Here is a 13226-nt window from a genome sequence, read left to right as displayed (position 1 = left end):
AAATATTTCTAGAAATGTAAAAATATTTCTAGAAATGTAAAAATATTTCTAGAAATGTAAAAATATTTCTAGAAATGTAAAAATATTTCTAGAAATGTAAAAATATTTCTAGAAATGTAAAAATATTTCTAGAAATGTAAAAATATTTCTAGAAATGTAAAAATATTTCTAGAAATGTAAAAATATTTCTAGAAATGTAAAAATATTTCTAGAAATGTAAAAATATTTCTAGAAATGTAAAAATATTTCTAGAAATGTAAAAATATTTCTAGAAATGTAAAAATATTTCTAGAAATGTAAAAATATTTCTAGAAATGTAAAAATATTTCTAGAAATGTAAAAATATTTCTAGAAATGTAAAAATATTTCTAGAAATGTAAAAATATTTCTAGAAATGTAAAAATATTTCTAGAAATGTAAAAATATTTCTAGAAATGTAAAAATATTTCTAGAAATGTAAAAATATTTCTAGGAACGTTATTAAGTTTTATCCGGTTTGGTGCCCCATAGTAAATTATAAATTTATATTTATATTTTAAGTTGTGGATGAATTCCTTAGCGGAAGAAATGGCTGCGGCTGGGTGAATAGAGGGGACGTGGGGGATGGCATTCCATTCATAAGCCTCATTGTTGATGGTGGATGGTCGCATAGAAGCCACGCCCACCAATATTCGGCAAAAAGTGGCGTGGCATGCATTATCGGTGCCAAAACCAAAAAACTTTTGATTATTGGCATGTGAAACACATACTTCTGTATCTGTGCCATGACCATGCCTGTCGAAAAATACGAGAGAGCACAAGTTCTTCCTCAACTGGACCGGCTCCTCTCCCCGGTTCTCCCGCCATGGAGTCGGATATTTAAAATTAAAATATTTCTTTGAATTTTTCATGCTGCCCGAGCTTGCCGATCAATGTCCATAAGAGAACCAAAAAATAGGGAAATCGCCATCCCCCAAAACCCCCTCAAGAAAAGAAAAACCAACAAAGAACTTCCACCAACTAATAAAAGAAAGTCTGACAATGCATGGGGTAAATTACAAAAAGATTATCGGGGATGGCAATTCGTCTGTTCATGCCAGACTTACAAAAAAATGGTCTGCTTTGGAACAAAAATTGAAAAAAAAAAACGAATGTGCCAACCACGTTGTAAGAAATTATCGTTCCAAGCTATACGCTCTAATGAAATCCTACAAGGGTTCTCTAACTGCTGCCAAAGTGACCAGAAAGGGCAAAGGGGTGAGAGCGGCAATTTCTCACGTGGCGGATCAAATGGACAAAGAACTATCTGAAGTGGCGGAAACTTCAAACGAAAATCTAATTAACATTCATAAAAATTTCGCCGAAAGGCTAAGAAAAGATATAAAAAATGTCCCCTATCACGTGTTTGGTCGACACACTTCTTACCGTGATTATTTTTGTGATAAATCGGGTCCAAACCAAATTTGCCTTCTGACTAAGCCGCTAGAAATTAAATTGGAAGAAGGTTCCCAACGCGGGCAAAATTTAGCTCCGTCTCTCTTGTGTAACGAGACTAATAACCTGGTGGACTGATGGAGAGCTTTATATCACTGGTGTCTAAAGCCGGAGAAATTCTTACTCTACAAGATGCACGGCAGCTGGGCTTCAGCAAGTACTTGGTCGTTCGTGGCACGTGAAATAATCAGAAACACCGAGCCAAGCCATAAAAAAGCACGCTTTGAACTCAGCGGACCAAAAATTATATAAAAAAATTTGTCTCAATAATCGTTTCGACAAATTAAATAAAAGTGAAAAAAAAACCAGAGAGACGCGGCTAATTAAGGGAAAATTGTAACAAGCCACATATGGATCCTGAAGAAATGAACAGAAGGAAAGAAGAGGTATTGAAGGAGCTGAAGGTGGGTCTCCTAGAGCAAGAAGCTATCCAGAAAAGAACCATGGAGCAGTCCCAATGCGAAGAGTTGTATTTAAAGAGAGCCAAAAGAATAACCGCTTAAAATTTTGGGGTAATAGTGAAACGCAAACCCCAAACCGGGTTTGAAAAGCTGGTCCAAAACTTCCTATATCCCAAAAGATTTTCAAATATAGCTTGCTCCTACGGTAAAAAAAAAGACAGAAGCTTTTGAAGAATATAGAGCCAAAAAGTAAGCCAAAGGAGTTGTGGTGAAAAAAGGGGGGCTATTTATTGACACCGAGTACGGATTCCTAGGTGTCTCTCCTGATGGATTAGTCGCTTCGGACGGAATTCTGGAAATCAAATGCCCGTTCTCCGCCAGGTATATTCATCCTCTAGAAGCCCCAGCGAAATTAAAAAACTTTTGCTCTAGACTCGTGAACGGCTCTCTGGTTCTAAAAAAACCCACGACTACTATTAGGCCTACCAAATTCAAGGGCAGCTGCAAATAACGCAAAGAGGTTATTGCGATTTTTTTGTATGGACGCCTTTTGGGGTTCGAATTTCAAAGAGTGTTCAAAGATTCTGCTTTTTGGAAAAAGGTTTTCCCAAAATTAAAATATTTCTTTGAACTTTTCATGCTGCCCGAGCTTGCCGATCAATGTCCATAAGAGAACCAAAAATAGGGAAATCGCCATCCTCCAAAACCCCCTCAAGAAAAGAAAAACCAACAAAGAACTTCCACCAACTAATAAAAGAAGAAAACTCGCCAATTCTAAATCTTGCCAATCATTAAAATATTATAATACGATTTACTATTTTATTATAAATCTGCTGTCTAATTACAATATTTAGTAATATTTTCTTGGAACGGACGCCAACTTTACACCAGTATTTTATATAATTCCGCTCTCTCGTTACGTAATCCCGAACTGTTTATTAGTAATATTTTCTTGGAACGGAAGCCAACTTGACACCAGCATTTTTTAATAATCGTACTCTATCGTGTTATAATCTTCAACTTTAAATTTGTATTTTCACCTTCACCGGACTATTGTCTAATTTCTAAAACTGTTTTGTTAAATCTTTCCATTTGAATTTGAAATAATAAAATATTTTATTGTTGTGTTTGTTTTATCCAACGTTTACAGAAAAATGTCTAAGAAACATTCACTTGTTTTTCAAACCTTTCGAAAGTTGCAAGGTACCTTCGTTATCACGTTTATACTTTCCTTTCATTAGCTCTCTGCCGTAAAAAGAGATTCTTTTGTCATAGAAGCCTATTGTTGGAGGTAGCTTCTTCTTCCTCTTTTTTACCTCTCCGAGTGGACAAAGTCCCCTAGGAGGGGTTATACAACCACCGTGTCTGTCTGTGGGTCTGTGGGTCTGTCTGTCAGGCCTGCGAACGCGTTCGCATTTTCGGTGCAAAGTGTAATCACTGCGTACGCTTTGTGTTGAAATCACCGCGTTCGCAGTTGCTAGGGCTCTTTGCGTTCGCAGTTGCTAGGAATTAGGGAGCGAAGTCTAACGGATGGCAAAACCACCGTTTGACGGTGAGCGTTAACGGATTACAATGCGATTGGGTGTGGTTTTGATGGTTTTACGCTCACCGTCGCGACAGTGTGGATAAAGTTTGATTGGATATTACGTTATTTTAATGTTTAAGTGTAGGGTGTGAATGTTTAGTTTGTGTTATGACGGTTGTGGGTGTTGAGTGTGTTATGTTAGTGTTGGTTGTGTTAGTGTTTAACAACCTCTCAACTTCCAATGGCAGGGTTTCCATCAATTGTTCACGATATTCGTCTTAGTGTCTATTTGCGATTTATTGGCGCCGGCCGGGAATCGAACCCGGGTCTACTGCGTGGAGAGATTTACTCTAACCCCTCATCCACCGACGCTTCAAAAACAGTCAAGCGATAGTCCTTTACGCTGTTATAAAGTTATTGACGTCAATTGTTTTCCTACAACATTTTACACTTTTGTAATATTTTTTCAACAACATTTTACGCGTTTGTGAATTATATTGAATTTAAAATTAATTAATTATTTTTATGTAAAATGCGATCGGTAGCAGAAATCGATCCCGGGTCACCTAGTTTTATTTACTGCGTAAAAATAACTATATTGTCTTTATAAAAAATGTCTTTAGTTTCTGATTTATTTTAATTTGTTTAATCTCTTTATTTTCTGGTTGAGATAACGAGTGTTTTTTATTTACCTTTTTTTGGTATTATTGGTGTTGGTAGGTTTTTTCACGTCCATAGTACGATGTTATCTATTATTTTTTAAGAGTAATAACTTTTTGGTATTGTCAAGGTTTGTGAGAAATCGTTAATTTTTCGAGGAACCCTTAAGTTGTCGGCATGTACGTCGTTGTCTAATGTTTGATTAACTTAGTCACATATTCGGAATTTATTTAACGAATTCTTTTAACGGCTTAAAATGTGTGATATAATTTTATTAATCGGGTGATACCGGTTTGACGTGTCTTCAATATTTAGACAAGTCGCTTTTTCGTGCTTTGTAGGGTGTGTTCGTTTCTTGCTATTAGAATTGTATGTTAATACAATGCTATTAGTGTGGGTGTTTGGATTGACTTTTGCTTAAATTGTAAGTAAATTTCTTGATTGCGTTGTTTATTTTTTCTATTGGTTACCTTTGTTTTGAAGCCTAATTTATTAAGTTAGTATTATATATTTGAATATTAAAAACTGCGGTAGTATCGAGCGGGGTTTGAACTCGACTCCTTCCGCATGAAAGACAGGCGTTAAACCACGGAACCGACGACGCTCCTTCCACTATGCAGTTATTAAGTTACTTAGATGTAACGAATTTAAGATTTACTTTACGCGATTTCTAACTAATAGCGTTAGTCGCTCTCGAAATATTTTATTAAATATTTTAAATTAAACTCGCTTGTTTCGTCTGAGTCATTTAATCCGTCGCAGGAGGTTTACAATTCCACCGAGGAGAGGTTATATTTAGGGCTTGACCCACTTGTTTGATTGGTGCGAAAGACTACTACTCATTTAACGTTTATGATTTTATTATTTTTCATTAATTAATTTATTCATTTATTAGTAATTTAATTATACATGTAGATTATTGATTATGTACATAGATCAGTTATCGGCTTGCTATATTTTTTAGATATACTATCATCACGTAGGCTACCTGAGCTTTATTTGGGAAATTGAATTTATGGGTACTGTGGTGTAGGCAGTGGCGTATCTAGGGTGGTCCGCCCCGGACGGCATTTAATTTCCATTCAAGAAAACAATTGCGTGGTTTAAGTAATGGTGAACGTTTTGTCGTTTCTTGTAGTGGGACCTTTCTTACTAACTTTTTGTTCATTTAAACATAATGAATTTGTTATAATTTATCGAAATTAGTTTATGTATTTATATACTTTACATTGCGTTTCGTCTCTTTTGGAAATTTGAGATGGAAAATTCGTGATCCTCCACGGGCGTCAAAGGGCCTAGGTACGCCACTGGGTGTAGGGAGGGATTGTGGCGCTCAGGACAGATTTCTTGATTGGCGCCCTTTTTGCGTTAAAAAATATCTAAAATACAACTTAGTTCATTGTCAGAAAGGTCATCAAACAGATTTTTCCGCCCCCTACTGAGTGGCGTCAGTGGCGGCTTTCCCCCCTGCCCCACCCTCTCTACGCCACTTTAGGAAATACCAACCAAAAAATTATTGGTGTCACCCATAATAGGTCCATAAGGGGTCGGAGTGTGCAATAACTGGCGGCTTTACCGTGGAGTCGGGGTCCGGCTCTTGTAACCCATCACGGGCGGTGGCGCGCTGGGAGATGTTAGCTCCGTCCAAATGGTCCCATCTCCACCTCCGACTTCGGTCCGCTGTGGGCTGGTAACTAGGCTTCGGCGAAGGCTAACGGAGAGGGTCCAGGCAAACTGGCCGCCTCGGTGGATTGGGTAGCCTGTTGTGGGGCTGCGGGCCTCCATATGAGAGCACGGCGGTCCTGTTTCCCGGCCTTTTGGACTCCCGCCGGGATATCCGGTGCCAGCTGTGCCGGGTTACTTGGACTGCTTTGTGCTCGTCATTCCCCTTTAGTTGCTCTTTCCAATGGGCTTGGCTCTCTACCTTCCTAGGTAGGGTGTCAGCTGGAGTTTCCCGAGCATTCGCTCTTATTCCCACTGCTGTGTGCGAAGTGGGGGCTGGTCGACCCGTTGCTGCACCTTCTGCTGGGTTGAGCGGCTTGCGTCGAGGGTGCGACCATCAATAGTGGGGTTTTGCTACCCATGCTGGTTTTGTCACCTGTCTGTTCTTGTGGACGCTGGCGTAGGGCATTATGATGACAGACCTCCGGTGGTGTGGTTTGAATCTTACCGGTACACCGGACTATAAATCTGATGCATGTCACCCATAATAAGACTGAGCGTAAACAGAATTTTTAAAACCAGGAATAAATAAGTTTGAAAGTCCAACGGAAGTGCACTTTATTTCCTTTGTGAAAGTGTTTTCCTAGCTTAGCTAGGGATTTATAGAAAGGACTGTTCGCTCCTAATTTATTAGTAATTTTTGTGGTGGAAGTAGATAGTATTAATAAAAAAAATAGCAAAGCTATAGCTGTCATACTTATGGTTATGATGTTACTTATGGTTTAGGGTATAGTTTTATTTTCATTATAAAAATACAAGCAGAAGATCCATTTCACGAAATCCGCGATATAGAGTCTAAATGTCTAGGCTCACCTATAAAGCTTTGTTGAAGCCAAACAATTAGTTTCGACACAAACTTCCGATTCCCTTTCGCCGTCTCTCTACTTCTTTTCGTTCTGTTGTTTGGTGTCGCCTACGACGTTTGTGGCATTTTCACCTTTGTCTTTGCCCGTCATAGTGGGGCCAATATTGTTATCTGTAGAGGAATATATTCGGAGGGGGGTCGGGTCGCGTGGTAACTCAACTCTTTTAACTGGGCGAATTCAATTTTGGTTTTACAATAAAACCCTTCTCCCCACTCCCATTTTAATTTCTCATTTCTCCCCCTTTTTGCAGCTCCTTCTTGACCAGCGTTGCACGCGATAGTTAAATTTTATCTGTTCTGGTACATTTTGGGGATTTTGTCGCTTTTTTGGCCATTACAAGTCGCTTGCTATTCTACTTCATTCGTTAAATTTCTGCACCTGGGTAAAACCATATTTAGAATGGATAATTCGTGGCTTGAAATCTTAGACTTGGTAGGGCCAGAACAAATTATAGCTTTGTTTTGGGGAAGGCCGAGGACGTTAAGTTTTGAAGACATTTGCGAAGTTATTATTGTTATATTCGCCTTCGGCTTTGTAAATGGTGTACCTAAAGAACTGTTGCCGCGTGTGTTACGCCGTACTCAATTCCCTTTGCAATTTGGAAATTGACAAACAGCTGTTTTTGCGTTGTATGAAACATGGTGGACAAATAATAACCTAAGGAAGAACATTTGGTCGTAAAGTGTACACGAACATCGTATGCTGGATTTAAACCACGAACCGAATAATTTTCTTTAGGGTTTGAAATCCTTTTTTCCTTGGATACATTTGGACATATAGTGTACACGGAGATCGCATTCTGATTACGAAAATATATGATTGGTGCATTTTGTATAAAAGGGGGAATAAGATATTAACATTTCACTTCCTCCTTACATAAAATTTTAAATAATTTTCTTTAGGCTTTTCAGAAAAATTTGGGGGGGGGGCGAAATATTATAAGGGGGGTTGGGAACCGTAGCCGCCGCTAGTAGGATCAAAAGTAAGAAACAAATTTGACACAAAAAATATTCTTTCTTTCGTGAGGCCAAATGTAAGAAGTAAGTGTGGCACATAAAAATTTCGGATTAAAGGTTTATTTTTTGTTTATTTCCATATACAAAGTTCATCGAGATACGTGATACAGTTTTGATAAATCTCTCACTTATTTATTTATTCTAGGCAAACGCAGAAAGCGTTGCGTACTGCTTCGATCAGTGTCACACTTATTTGTTACTTCTGGTCACAAGTTAAATGTGACGCGAACTGCTTCGATATTAAAGAGGAAGCGCCACAGCTTGTCCAAATATCGGCTTAATTGCGTTGTAAAAGTTGAACCAAGCCTAATTATTATTTAAAAACACATTAATCTCCCCGGAATTCTATTCTCGCGCGAGTATCTATTGATACTTAGGAAGTTTCTATTTTGAAAGAGGTCTAAACCCAATCAAACACCTTTTCATCTCCATATATGCTGAAGACAGAAACACGCTAAAATGTTCTCCGGGTCTACAAAAAGTTTTCATAAGAGCTAGGAAGGGATACGAGTGGCACCTACAGCCTATTAATAGCTCAGAAACTTAAAGTTCTTAAATTATCGTAATTTTGGAAACCAGTCAACTACACGGTAATTTTCCACGTAACTTACCGTGAAGCTAGGTTTACACTAACTTTGACAAATGCATTTTTTTCGGTCGTAAAATAAAATGCCTAGAGACCAACGCTAGTGGAAACCTAAAGTACCTTTTCAACTGGTCAATATATTTTTTATTTCACCAACTATTTAGAATTTTATTTATCAAAAGGTGTTCGTTTTTTAATATTTTAAAACCTGAAGGTAATTTAGAACGAATCAGTTTGATGTTTTTAAATATCGCGTTGGTTACGGTTTAAGAAACAGTGATACACGAATATGAAGGTAATTACTATTTTCGTAATTTACCTGGAAAAATTATAAAATACTGTTACCAGGGTAATTTTCCGCGTAAATTACTAAGGTCAATTACCGATTCGTTTCTCTATCAGAAACGCGGCCGGCTCGAAAGACGACGACGACGACATTTAAATGGCTTCTGCGACGACTATTAAATGGTTCTCATTATTGATTGATCATTTGATGTTCCCTGTTTCAATATAACATGGGCACCGAAATAATATTATCGCCTTCTTGGCGAACTTGTTTCTCTCGCCGCTCTCCGACGCGAGTGACGTCAGCGTTAGACCTCCGCGGCGTGGGTAGCGAAGACTTTTTCAGTTTTATTATTTGCTTTATAGGCGCGCGATTTTAATCTGGTTTTTATGCCGTTAATTAAATTCGGAAGGTATAAAATGAAGGAATGTTTATTCAGGTACTGTAACTAGTATCTTTAATACTAAAGCATATTAAAATTGACGGTTACATTGTAATATCAATTTAAAACAACTTAATAATGCTTATCACAGTTTAATGATAACAATAAAATTAGTAAAAACAATAACAAAAAATGGACAGATATCATCTCAATATGTAAGTAGTTAGCATGATAAGTTCATTTGTACAATTAATTGTAATTAACTATTTTGCTCATTTTTTTAAACCTTTTCCTCTTTCCATTACTTGCTTCTTCATTCGTATTTTTGTTGAGTTCAGGTACTTAATTCGCATAAAGATTCTAAGTTTAACAAAAGTTTTTACAATATCTAAAGGGTATTTATTTTCAACTTCAAATATTTTGGCACTAAAGTTTTTGACTATATTTTCTTCGTTAGACAGTGACATGTTTGGTAATGTGTTTTTTTAAATATCCTCATTAATTTTAATTTTTACAAAAATGAACTAGAGGGAATAACTAAGCCTCCGTACGATAAAAAATTTGCCCAAGAGGGAATGTAATAATCATGATCTACCTTATTTTTGTCAATCAGATCTAATTCTGATAATAAAATACGCGAAAAAGTAGATTAGTCCATAATTAAAAGGGATAATATATCTAAATCCTAAACAAATTTGAATAAATTAAAAAACTTACTAATAACTCGTACCGATAGGTCTTCGAGCGAATCTCGGATCAAATAGATCTTCCAGTAATAAACTACATAAAAAACTAACTAAAATAGTTATTAGTAAGTTTTTTAATTTATTCAAATTTGTTTATGGACCAAAGAAGACTTTTTTCAGGAGAGAATCTTGCCTGATGAGGAATTTTGGAGTGAGGTATCCAAAAAAGCGTTACTTTTTTTCCAAGCAGTTGTACTTCCTAAGCTTGTAGCGAAACATTTCGAACGCAAATACAACAATGAAAAGGTGGAAAAAGCCACTAATTATTTGCAAGATGTTAACTCTGCTTCTCCAAATTTCTTGCCTACTCCTAAAAAGATAACTTCTTCTAGCACGACTTTATTATTACCACCAGCTCCTCAAAAAAATAAACCAACTCGATCCATGAAAACAAATTTGAAAGCCAAATCTAAATTGCAGTTAACTCCTGAAAAGACAAATAATTCTCAAAATTCTTTTGTGCATAGTCCCCAAAAAATGGTTCTTTTAATCCCACTAACACTGATTTACAATTACCCGCAAACTCCACAGTCAGCCAGTCCTCAAAAGACCCAAAAATTTAAGTCCTCACAATCATATGCCTTTAAGTTTAAGCCCTTTACCTATAATTCCAAAACCTTCAAATTCACAAAGTGAAAAACAATCTAAAGAAAACAAACCTATACAGACAAAGTATTGCTATGATTTTTGTACTGTCAGCAAACGTGCTAGATACATTGGTTGCGACAATAAATCTTTTCGAATTCAGTGGTATCATATGAAATGTTTAAATTTAAAAAAAGTACCACCTGGTGATTGGTACTGTCCAAATTGCCCAGAAATAAATAGTTAATTTTATGGAATTTAATATTCTCGAGTGTAAATATTGTTTACAAACATAAATGTTTAATATGATTATATAACATTAATTTAAAATATTTTATAAGAGTTTAGTGGTCAAAAAGTTCCTAGAATTAAAATATTTTTAATAAAAAAAATTATTTAAAAATTTAAAAAATGTTTATTTTCAATTATTTAATAATATTGGTTTTTTCTAAAATGTTCTTACAAATTGAAATTTATTCAAATGGTATAATTCCTTTCGTCAAGTTATGAAGTGCACAACAAACAACTGCAATTTTATCTAAAGTTGCGAGTTCTTCACCTTCTGCACTATGCAGAATTTCAATAGGTAGTTTTACATGTAATATATTGTATTTTGATCGTATTCCGCCAATTACCCTTTCAATGTGTATCCTAACTCTGGCTATGTTTCTAGTTGATTCTACTTCTAATGGGGAAAGTTACTTTCTTCCTTTGGTAAATGCTGGTAACACAACTTCGGCATAGTGAAAACCTACTGATTCACTGATGTCAAAACCTCTGTCTGCGAGGATAACATCACCTGGGAGTAGCTTTTCTAATAAACCGCAGTTTTCAGTGATCATTTTATCACTTGTACGACCACCCCAGCCTTTAGAAATGTAGGTTACGGCACCCTGTGGACTTATACCTATTAGATATTTAGCTGTGTTTTGTTGTTTGTATTGTGACCAGGTTTGAGCTTTGGCCAAGGGTGAATATGATTTATCAGCAAAATCCTCGAAACAGTCTATTATTACAGCGACCTTTTTGCCAAATTTTTCTCTAAGAACCATTGGCATGGTATTCTGGAGACAATCACGATTTGGCCAATTAATCAAGAACTCATTTTTCACTTAAAGATCGTTTAGGCACCGATAAAAGACTCTTCCAACTGTGCGATCAGATACATCAAATCTGTAGCCCAAATCACGATTAGTAGAGGCTAGCCTCAGTTTCATCAATGTCAAAAAAAAATTGCTGGAATTCGGTTAGTTTGAATTTCGAACCCGAAAAAAGATCTGGCTTGATTTCTTGAAAGATCTCGATCATTTGCTTGTAGTTTTCCAAACCAGTGAAGTGCTTTACTTTTGCATCGTTATCAGTGAAAGTATCCTCATGTAAATTCCTGCGGTTTAACTCTTTCTTGAGTGTGGCGACTGAAGATTTAAGATTTTCTATTTGAGGTAAAAGTTCCGTAACTGTTTAACAGATTGCAATTTTGAACTTAAATAATCAATTGTTAATTTTGAAATTTCAAGATCTGATTTTTCAACTAAATCATCAGTTTGCGTAGAAACATCGCATAAGTTAGAAATTAGTTCATTTTGAGTACCAACTTCCACGACTAAGGCAACATTATCAATAGAGTTAAAATAGTCATCATCAAAATTAGAAATACCGTTTTCACCACTTTCAACCATAATAGGATCAACTGCTTCATTTACTTCTGCATCTGAAGACAAACGACATTGGGTCTCCATAGTTGATTGTTTAACGAGATTATTAGTTTCCTCAGTACCAGAGTCTTGATTGTTCAATTTCATTTTTTTAGGTTTCAAATTTGAAGAGCTTTCTTGAATAACTTGTCGACGTTTCATTTTACGTTGATATCTTTGCAAAGCAACCACACTTTTGTCATTAGGTACATCATCATCAGTATCATTTCCGACTTTCAAAAGGAGTGATGGTACCCAGTCAGGATTTGTAGTATCGTAAAGCTTGGCAGGAGAACCTAAAACACAATGAAGAATTCTTAGATAATATTTTAAATTCTCATAACATATATTTTAAATTACCAGAATGAAAATGATGGCCACATACTCGCATATAATCAATTTGTACATCATTTGGAACACAAACACCAAGTTTCTTAAATTTAAAACATCTAAGCCACCTGAATCTCCTTTGTTTTGATAAATTTAAGGTTTCCTTTCCCTGATTATAAATAATTCTTGGAACTCTAAAGCCAGAATTATGGGTTTTACAGCCAGTAACACTACAAAAATAAACCATTTTTAACCAAATGAATGCCTTTTATCGACTAAAGTTCTCCTACAAGATGGCGGCTGTGATAGGAAAATTCAAAATACACATCTGCGCGCTTTTTTTCGTGACGTCACAAAAGTCAAGGGCCGATTCCCTATACCAAAGCGCTATGGGGGGGGGGGTAGCGCACCAGCAACTTTTCATACAGCCATCGATGGTTACAGAAAGGAATTCTTGGCAATAATGGACCGAGCCATTACCAGTTTGGAAAGAAGTTTTGAATCTAAGGTGATGGAGAACCTTGAAAACTTGGAAAAATTTGTGATTGGGCATAAAGGTACATCAGTTGAAACTGTCACTGGTTTTAATGGGTCGGATTTTGATCAAAATCGGTAAATCCTTAACAGAAATATGTTTCTTGATGCAGTAGCTTCAGCGAACGCTGTAGTACTATCGATCGAAGATCACATAATTTTTTTGCCAGAACGATCTACCTTAAAAGATATATTGGAGGAGTTTACAAAACAACATACGAAATGTATGTGGTCAAGAAAGGCTAAATTGCCTAGCTTTAATTGATGTACGCATATAAATATCCGAAGACATATATATATATATATATATATATATATATTATATAAAATTGAATGTGACTCGTGGCGCGCGCTAATGTAAAACACGCGTTTTAAAAAGTTAGTTGTTATTAAAATATTAAACTGAACGGTTACTGTAAT

This window comes from Leiobunum rupestre, chromosome 3 (assembly GCF_980474605.1).
Source record: "Leiobunum rupestre chromosome 3, qqLeiRupe1.1.hap1, whole genome shotgun sequence".
NCBI classification, from domain to species: domain Eukaryota; kingdom Metazoa; phylum Arthropoda; class Arachnida; order Opiliones; family Sclerosomatidae; genus Leiobunum; species Leiobunum rupestre.
Note: the sequence above shows the minus strand (reverse complement) of the source record.